Here is a 9,545-nt window from a genome sequence, read left to right as displayed (position 1 = left end):
CCTCATTATCGTTTATCATTTTATCATCTTTGGTAACTGATACTCAAGGATCGACTCGATATCTACTACACTCTTCTAGAGTCCCTGGTAGAAAACAGGCATCCGGTCAGTAGATCCGCATAGAAAATCTGGGTATCTGTAACAAATCCCATCTCCTGTGGGTCCAATGCTCAAGACGACATGTCCCATCATATTGAGTGGCTTTCTTCCTTGCTCAATCCTACCACTCGATTGGTAGCACGGGGACTAGGTGCACGATGCCATCCAGTCTAGTAACAACCATAAGGCTTTTATCCTTTCATAGTCTATGAACATGTGTTTGAAAATCTGCTAGGGTATCTCTGTACCACATACTGTACGCCTCGTCCTCGTATCCGATCTTTCCTGAGTTCGATCTCACAACAGTCCACTTTCGTGCAGTGCCAACAGTCCTGGCCAACCTATAAGGAGAACTTAAAGGTGACTCTAGAAACTAACTCTACTTGGCTCCAGCAACAGAAATAAACAAAACATAACTTAGCAAAACTCCTATTAAGTAGTACTGTTATCTTAAAACTCAAGCTCAAAACATCTAAATTCTCATCTCGTCCCATCTTTACTCAGTAGAGAATCTCTCTAAACAATGATATTAGATCCCTTAATCTAAATCATCGTGACTCAGTAAGTCAACTCAACAATTCTCTCTCAAAGCCATCTCCAAAGACTATGGCTCATGATACCTCCTCAAGTACCATTAAGGTTGCGTTAGCAAAACTCGCGTCACAAAACAACTCAACATATCGTACAATATCTCATTGCAGCATGCTAATAACTCATCATTAATCATGCTATTATACTCAAGCTCATAACTTAAACTCATAACTCAAACCAACAAGTACTTAAAGCAATTGCTAATTCTCTCAAGCTTTAGCTCTAAGTTCTCATTTCATCCTTCTACTTAGTAAAAAAAATCTCTCTTAACAATGACATTAGATTCCTTCATCTAAATCATCATGACTTATCACAACTGCTCAAACAATTCTCATCACAAAACATCTCAAATACATCACATCATAACTCATAATTATGCATCCTCAATCATATAACATCATATGATATAAACGCTCTCATGATTCACCATGTAACATCAACATATGCTCTTACAACATAATAACTCATTATTAATCATGTTGTCATCCTCAAACTCAAACTATGCACCTTTAAAGTGTAACATCATAACTCATCATATAACCTCAACATCATGCTCTTCAAAATTTAACGTCAAATAAACTTTGAAATTTTACATACCTCGTTGAGCCTGGTGTGATGGTGCGCTGAGCTCACGGTTGTTAATAACTATTAGTCTAGTGACTCATTCTAGACTAAACTCAAGACTTCTAATTCAGAGCTTTCCTTCGCTCTGATACCACTCTGTCACAGCCCGCCTTAACTAAGGATAGTTAAGCCGAGTGATCTACGACTAGGGATGGGGTTAAAGAATAAGGGAAAGAAAGGGGCGTCATTTGAAACCGTAAATCTTACTCAACCTAAGAAAAATCGTCGTATTTACTCATTAATACTCTTTTGAACAGTCTATGAAAGACAACATAAAACTTAATTAATATCATTAATCAAGTTATACATCATATGAAACCATTCTCTTAAGACTCAAAGTATGACATAACATACTATAACATCAACAACATCTTGCAACGGAAAGTAGCTAGACATATGTATGAAGACATATTCTAGACAGGTTAACTATTTATTAACAACCCTGGAGACTCCACTCATTGCAGCACCATCATCACATCAGCTCAACCTGCACATTTAGAAAACATATGCAGGGCTGAGTACAAAAGCACTCAGTGGGCACGTATGCCTAGGTATAAAAATACATGCTTCAAAACTGTAAATTGTCATGCCATCATAATCAGTACAACAAGGGAGTTTTTCGCTAAAAAGGCCCAAGCTTACTAAGTTCATTTGTGATTCTTAAAGTTCGTCTGATCAGACTAAGTTCTTTTGTAATCTATCATATCTGAAACTGTGTGCCGGAGAGGTGGCCACCTCTCACGGTCACTTGACCGGCCAACCCGCTAGATGACTCACGGTCACTGGTGTACACTAGCCCTGGCAGGATAGCTATCAACTGCTCAGGACCCAAATTCGATTGCATCATTGGCAAAGCCAAAGCAGATAGATATCATACTAAAATTTAAACATTTTATGGCAAGACAATACTTGAAATAACTTTAACTCAAATATTTTGTAACGAAATAACTTGCTCAAATGTAACATTAAACTCATTTGATAGATATATATAAAACTGAAATTAACAGTTAAATCATCTCATGCATTCATTCGTATAAGAGGCCTACGACACGCAGGGGATCTCTATATACGTATAGTAAAAGTAATGCCCACCTCGTTGTGTCTCTGTATCAATGAGTAACGTCACTCTCTCCCTCAAGTCGTTACTTCCCAAAAGGACCTTCATCGTTATGAAGAATTGGTGAGAAGTTATAAAAGAAACCTCGATTAATAATCTAATCTCTTTTATGAAACATTAGTATCTCTAATGTTCATCTCTCTTGATTGTTAATCAATATAACAATTATTATCTCTCGTCATTACTCATTAATTATAACATCCTTATGTTATAATTAGCAGCGCTTCAATTAAAAGAAATATTTAACACATCGAAAAGTCCACTTTCTTAGCAGATCTATTCGCTCTCATCTCGTCTAATTAACCAATTAGAAAGTTAAACTTTCCATTAGGTATGTATTTGAGTCACAGGTCAACAAGAATTGACTATGCTCAAATTCTAATTTCACTAAAAATTTCGACATGACCTATTCATATATAATGTCAGCCACGAGATTCCAACGCGTGAATCTCACTACGTGAACTCGTCTCTCGACTCAAAACTTAACATCTTGACATCTTTTCAACGCAAACCAAACAATTCAAAATCATCAAAACTCTTTATCAGTAAACTATCATTTATACTCGACACCAATTGTTCGAGTGTCAGATACCAACATTTATGTGCGTTAATCATAACTCTCACAACTCACACCATTTAGTCATATCGTATCATCCATCAAAACAAATATAATCAAGTTGTTTTCTAGAAAGTTTTGCTGTTTTTGTGTCATCTTTAAAAATTCATAACAACCAACTCAATCATCATAAACTATCATACCAATTGATCTCAAAAACTTCATGAAGTGTAGTTCACTCTAAAAATGGTAGTTAACCAAAAAGGTTAAAGGTTTTTGGAGATATTGCTCTTTTAGTGCAGGCTGTCAAAGATTGACAGTTTCTGCCAATTTTGTTTAGGCCATTAGAAACCAAGGCAAACCTTAATAAAATTCCATCAAATTTAATCAGCCAAAACTAAAGGTATCCTTGAAGATTTGGTTAAAATTTCACAAGAGAAAACGTTCATATGATCTGCCAAATAAACAATGAAACTCATACACTTTTACTGTTGGAAAAATATGACAGCAGAACAGGGCATTTTTGAAATAATAAACTGCTCTGTTTCAGAGGTCATAAAAATCGAAATCTTATGTTTTTAGAAAAGTATTGAAGTCTAGTTTCGTTTAAAAAAAACGGTGATGCAAAATCCTTCATGGATTAATAGATATAAACGTTTTTGTGAAGTCTACCAACAGTTGACAGATTCTGTCAAGGATTTTTCAAAATATCTTTAAAATAGCAAACCTCATCCAAAAGACATGAAATTTTGCAGCGACGAAATACACATATCATAGATAAACATACTAAAATTTCAGAGCCATCAAGCAATGAAAACTCATCGAAACATAAGCTTGAAACTGCTGTAAAATTTTGACAGAATTCCAATTTTAATTTCGTTCAACAATTATCATCCATAAATTGTAAATCAATTAGCATGCTCATGTGATATCGTAGAACACATATACGCAATAATATTCATTATGCAACATCCCAAACTTCACGAATTTAAATAATCATACTCTAAAAACTTATACAATTTTCGTGCTTGAAAAAATACGAATTTAATATATATCGATTCTAGCATACCCCTAAGCACAAATATCAAGTCAAAACGATCAAACAAAAATCGAAAGACAAGCTAATGTGTGAAAAACGGGGCTGCCCTCATGAGTTTCATAGCTACGGTTCATTCCGTTCTTACTCTCTTCATTAAACATGCTCGACATCTACCCAAGAACAACATACTAAAATTTCACGACGATCCGACGTCGTTTCAAAATAAAGTCGAGAATCGACATTTTTCGACGTCGACGAAAATCGAAAAGAAAACCATGAAATCGTAGGTAGAGATGTTACCTACGTAAAAACGTGATCAAAAAGATGATCGGCGCTCGTCTCGGTGCTCAAATCGGAGCTCAAAAGCTTGAAGAAGCTTTAATGGAGGGAGTGTGTGTTCTTGGTGTTTGTGTGTGAGAGAGAAAAGATGATTGGAGTGTATTGGCTGAATTCAGCGTGAGTGAGGTAGATAAAGGGGTGTTGGGCGGTTTGGGGGGGTGGTTTTGGTGGGGTAGCCTTAGATATTTAAGATATTAACCCGTTAGTCGTTAAATATCCCGTTTCGTCTCGTTTTAACGACTAATTACCCACATTCTTCGTTACTCACACTCTTAACTCCTACTCACTTTCATTGCACTCGTAATTCTATATAAATATAGAAAACGCAAGCTCGTTCTCAAAATTCTGATAAACGAGCTCGGTTCGTTTATCGAGAAATCCCGATTTACTATTCACTCGTCGTCCAAAAATAAAAACTTTCATTATTGGACTTGTATCGAAAAACTAAGAATATTTCTCGACGACGTGCACGTAAGATTTTGAAAGTCGACAAAAAGACGAAATAGCAGTATTTTACTATTCATCATCAAAAAGTCAAAATTTTCAAAAACGTCTTAACGGACTCAGATCTCACTTCCGAGTTCATCGTTCTCATTCAAATAATTATCTCGAATTATTCAAATACTCAAACTCAAATACGGATATAAAATCCCACATCATTCTCACATCATCGAAAGAACATCTCAACATCTTAAAAAAAATAACAAGAAAACTTCATATAACTCCTCATCTATTTACAAAGTAAATCAAACAAGGGATCTAAACCCTAATTACTCAAACTCAAGCAATTAAACACGTCATCAAAAGCCCGGGTATTACATAATGTTTGGGTTTATCATTTTTTTTTGTAAGAATTTGGGTTTATTATTTAGCTGTTAGATTATACATATAAACCCTTTAGAGTATGTTTACTTTGATGAAAAAAGGAGAAAAAATATATTTTCACAATTTTTTTATCATTTTCACATGTTTACTATGTTAAAAAAAATTATCTGGGCACGATGGAATAGTTTCTCGGACACAGGTCACTTTTTTTCTATCCAATGTTGGATAATATTATTTTCTAGGATAGGTGTGTGAAAATATTTTCCAACATTTTCTCATCTTTTAATCTCTAGTAAACATATGATTGAAAAAAAGAGAAAAAAATATTTTTTTTTATTAAATATGAGTCAATTCAAAAGAAAGCAATTGATTATATTAAATATGAAATCCAATCTTTTCTTCATTTTTCTCATTTTCGCCCAAACAATAGATGCAGTTTCAGAGGATGGAGTGAAGGATAAGATGGTGGTGGCGAAGAGGGTGCTGCAAGGGTCGGTGCCACCGAGCTGCGTGGGGCGGTGCGGCGGATGTACGCCGTGCGAGAGGGTTGCTGAGGAAGCGGCGCCGGGGGATTTCATCTGGAAGTGCGTATGCAAGAGGCTTAAGTGAGTTTCATCAACCATGCATCAATAAATGTCTTATATGTTTTGTTTTGGGGTATTGGCCTATAAATACCCGAACTTTGTGTATTTTCTGGTTTTGCATCTCAACTTTAAAATTTGCCTATAAATACCAGAACTTTGTATTCTTTCTTATTCTGCACCCAACGAATTTTTACCCCCAAATCGTTAATGAGATGTCAGCCAAATTAAGAGGGTAGTTTGAAGTTCATAATGAAGAATATAAGTTTGTTGTCAATGTGATATTTAAAACATATAATTGTAGATTTTGGATGCCAATCCGGCTGCCATGTTAGCAACGATTTAGGGATAAAAATTCGCTGGGTGCAAAATCAGAAAGAATACAAAGTTAGGGTATTTATAGGCAGATTTTAAAGTTGAGGTGCAAAATCAGAAAATGCACAAAGTTCGGATATTTATAAGCCAATACCCCTTTTGTTTTTATACTGCCAAGTCATATTTGTTCTTTTGACCTTTGCTTGTCCCAATTTATTATGGATTAATGAATCGTGTTAAGGAGTTTTTATGAGTTGCTGTGATTTATTTTAGATTTTTTCAGTTTGATTGAGAAGACCCCTTGGTTATGCTTTCATTGATTTTGATTCGTTGCTTGTATCAGAATTGAATCTTGCAGTGCTTGAAAGAGGTAAATGTGAGCAAATTGTATAGTTGATTTTTTTTTTTTTAGTTTACAGAATTATGATATGGAAATTGATGTTCTTGTCTTTTTTGACTTGAATCTCTGGCCACTAATTAAGGAAGCCTTGGAGAAAGTAGACATCACTCAAGTCACCAAGCAAGAATTTGGTTTTCTCTAGGGCGAATAGCATTACGGAGAAAAAGAAAAACACGCCTCAATAGAATTAAGATAAAGTGTTGGATTTGTATATCATTTGTGTTTGTTCAAAAAATTTGTATTATTATTCGACATCTTATAGTGACATATTCATTTAATACTAGTGGATTGCTTTAAATTATTGTTGATTTGTATAACATTTGTTTTTATTTAGAAGATTTGTATTGTCATTCGACATCTTATAATGACATATTCATTAAATATGACTGTGTATTAGCTTACAGATTGGAAACTAATAATTCATATCTTATTCATTGAATTATTGACTCTGTTCGTTAATGTTGTATATTTTATCCGGATATCAAATCATATTTTAAAATTATATACATAATAATCCAGTGATCAAATGAGCCTATTCATTGAATTATTGACTTTGTTCATTATTATTGTATATTTTGTTCGGGGATCAAAATCATGTTTCAAAAATATACATAACAATTTAGTAATTAAAATGAACTAAATAATCAATTTACAATGGAGCATTGAGTAAAATACAATCATTAATATACTAAAAAACTAAACAATAACAATTTGATTTTAATTATTTCGATTTTTTGTTTTTTTTATATGTAATATCAGTTTTTTTTAAATTGTATTATTTATGTTTTGATTTGTTTCCTCTAATTTAGGGATTCTCCTAAAAATAATTCTAGATTTGTTTTCACACATATTATTTTTTCCGAAAATTCTACTATTATTTATATTTTTCGGTTATATTTTTTTTCTTTTGTTTACACATATTTAAGGATTCTCCTAAAAATAATCGTAGATTTGTTTCCACATGTATTATTTTTTCTTGAAAATTATATTTTTATTTTTTTCAAAAATTATGTTTATTTTTCTATTTTTTTCCACTAATAATTAAGTAAGATTAATACTTGTAAATAATTAAATAATATTTTTATTTTTTACTTAAATTTAAAATTATTAAGTAAGTTTATTAAATTAAATAGCTTGAATGCACGCCAATTGTTTTTCATTCAAGTATTTGTTAAATAGTTTTGCGAGCGAAATCCAATCGTATGAATTATTCTACTTTATTTTTTTCCCCTCAAATTCACTAATTTACTTCAATTAATTAATAAATCCTTATTTTATAACTAATAATTATATCGACTTCGTCATATACACTATAGCAGTTCATTGTCTTATCGGCATATCGCGTTTAATACTTTACTATAATACATTATTTTTCATTCAAGTATTTGTTAAATAGTTTTGCGAGCGAAATCCAATCGCATGAATCATACTTTATTTTTTTTTCTCAAATTCACTAATTTACTTCAATTAATTAATACTTTATTATAAGAGTTGAAATAAAGTATATGTTATTTAGATTTTTCGAACGATGTCCAATCACATGAATCATTTTATTTTGAATTCTAACAAAAAATTAATGCGGTTGTCACTATCGGACAAGGTGACAAAGTATCAATCACATATTATTGATGTCTCAGGTTCAAATTCCCCAAGCACCTTTTTCCTGTATTTCGATTTTTTTTTAAAACCATCTTCTAAATGTTTTTTTTACATAAAATTCGAAAAAAAAATAATTATCAAAAAATAAAATATATGTTGAAACAAATCTAGGATTATTTTTAGGAGAATTAAAATCTCTAATTTAGTGAAAACAAATCTATGATTATTTTTATGAGAATTAGAATCTCTAAATTAGTGGAACGAATTTAGGATTACTTTAAGAAGAATTAAAATCTCTAAATTAGTGGAAACAAATCTAGAATTATTTTTAGGAGAATTAGAATCTCAAAATTAGTGGAAACAAATCTAGGATTATTTTAGAAGAATATCCAAATTAGGGGAAACAAATAAAAATAACAAAATTTTCGAAACAAATAAAAAAATAAATCACAAATAACATAAATTTCAAAAAAAAAGTTAATTTAAAAAAAATATTTTCGAAACAAGAAAAAAAATAATATCTGCAAACAAATCTAGAATTATTTTTACAACAATATTCATAAATTAGTGGAAAAAAATAAAAATAATAAAATTTCGGAAACAAATAAATCGAAAACAATTTAAAAAAAACATAGTATAATTTTCGGAAAACAAATATTTTCGAAAAAATCGGAAAATTAGGAAGAAAAAAACGGAAATAAAACAGAAATAGGATTAGATTTAAATTGGTTGAGTATTTTAAGGAAATGATATTTTAGTCAATACACTAGTTATAAAAAAATCGACTCATTGATTTTTAAGCTAAAAACTACTATCTCCGTCCGCCAAGATTATGTCACAATTACTATATCGGGCGTCCGTCAAGATTATGTCACTTTCATTTTAAGGCAATGGTCCCACCATTCTCTTTAATATTTTATCCTTACTAAGAGCATCTGCAACGCTCCTACTCGAGCGCCTACTCGAGTAGAGTGTTGCACTCGAGTAGGGCGTTGCAGGGGAGGCTTACTCGAGTGTTACTCGAGCCTTCGAGTATGCACGAGAGTTTCTCTTTTTTTTTTCTTTAAAATTAGATATTTTAATGTTAGTTTTAAATATATTTTTTAGGATTTAAATAATTTTTAATGTATGTCTTTAGGTGTTTTTTAATGTAATTTTTAGGATCTTTATTTTAATGTAATTTTAATTATTAGTAAATTATTTTATTTAAATTTGAGCAATTAAATTTAAATGAAAAACATAAAAATCAAAACTAATAATATCAAGTAGGCTATCAAGTAACCCCAATGCAGCACTACTTACTCAATAACACAACCACTATCAAGTAGGCTATCAAGTAAGCCCATTGCGGATGCTCTAACACTCTTTATTTACAAAAAACCCACCCAAAATTCAATCTCAATCACACATCTCATAAAGTGTTGGGACCATTTCTCCACTACATCAAAATCATCACCAAT

The 9,545-nt window shown here is 31.8% G+C and overlaps 2 long non-coding RNA genes across 4 annotated transcripts; one reads left to right on the top strand and one right to left on the bottom strand.

Annotated features, from left to right (window-relative positions):
- Positions 1-1,692: 1,692 nt before the first annotated feature.
- Positions 1,693-4,456, bottom strand: LOC131017684 (uncharacterized). The gene is made up of 3 exons (XR_009099781.1): positions 4,327-4,456; positions 2,407-2,473; positions 1,693-1,801 (listed from the first exon to the last, which is right to left on the bottom strand). It is a non-coding gene; the product is annotated as an uncharacterized LOC131017684 (long non-coding RNA).
- A 1,095-nt stretch (positions 4,457-5,551) lies between these two features.
- On the top strand, positions 5,552-6,837 carry LOC131017705 (uncharacterized). 3 transcript variants are annotated; one of them, XR_009099803.1, is made up of 3 exons: positions 5,552-5,795; positions 6,430-6,456; positions 6,569-6,837. It is a non-coding gene; the product is annotated as an uncharacterized LOC131017705 (long non-coding RNA). The 3 variants fall into 3 exon arrangements; XR_009099804.1 differs by having other exon boundaries at positions 6,370-6,456; XR_009099805.1 differs by having other exon boundaries at positions 6,360-6,456.
- The last annotated feature ends 2,708 nt before the right edge of the window (positions 6,838-9,545 follow it).

This window comes from Salvia miltiorrhiza, chromosome 3 (assembly GCF_028751815.1).
Source record: "Salvia miltiorrhiza cultivar Shanhuang (shh) chromosome 3, IMPLAD_Smil_shh, whole genome shotgun sequence".
Lineage (NCBI taxonomy): Eukaryota > Viridiplantae > Streptophyta > Magnoliopsida > Lamiales > Lamiaceae > Salvia > Salvia miltiorrhiza.
This window is presented reverse-complemented; position numbering and strand designations above follow the sequence as displayed.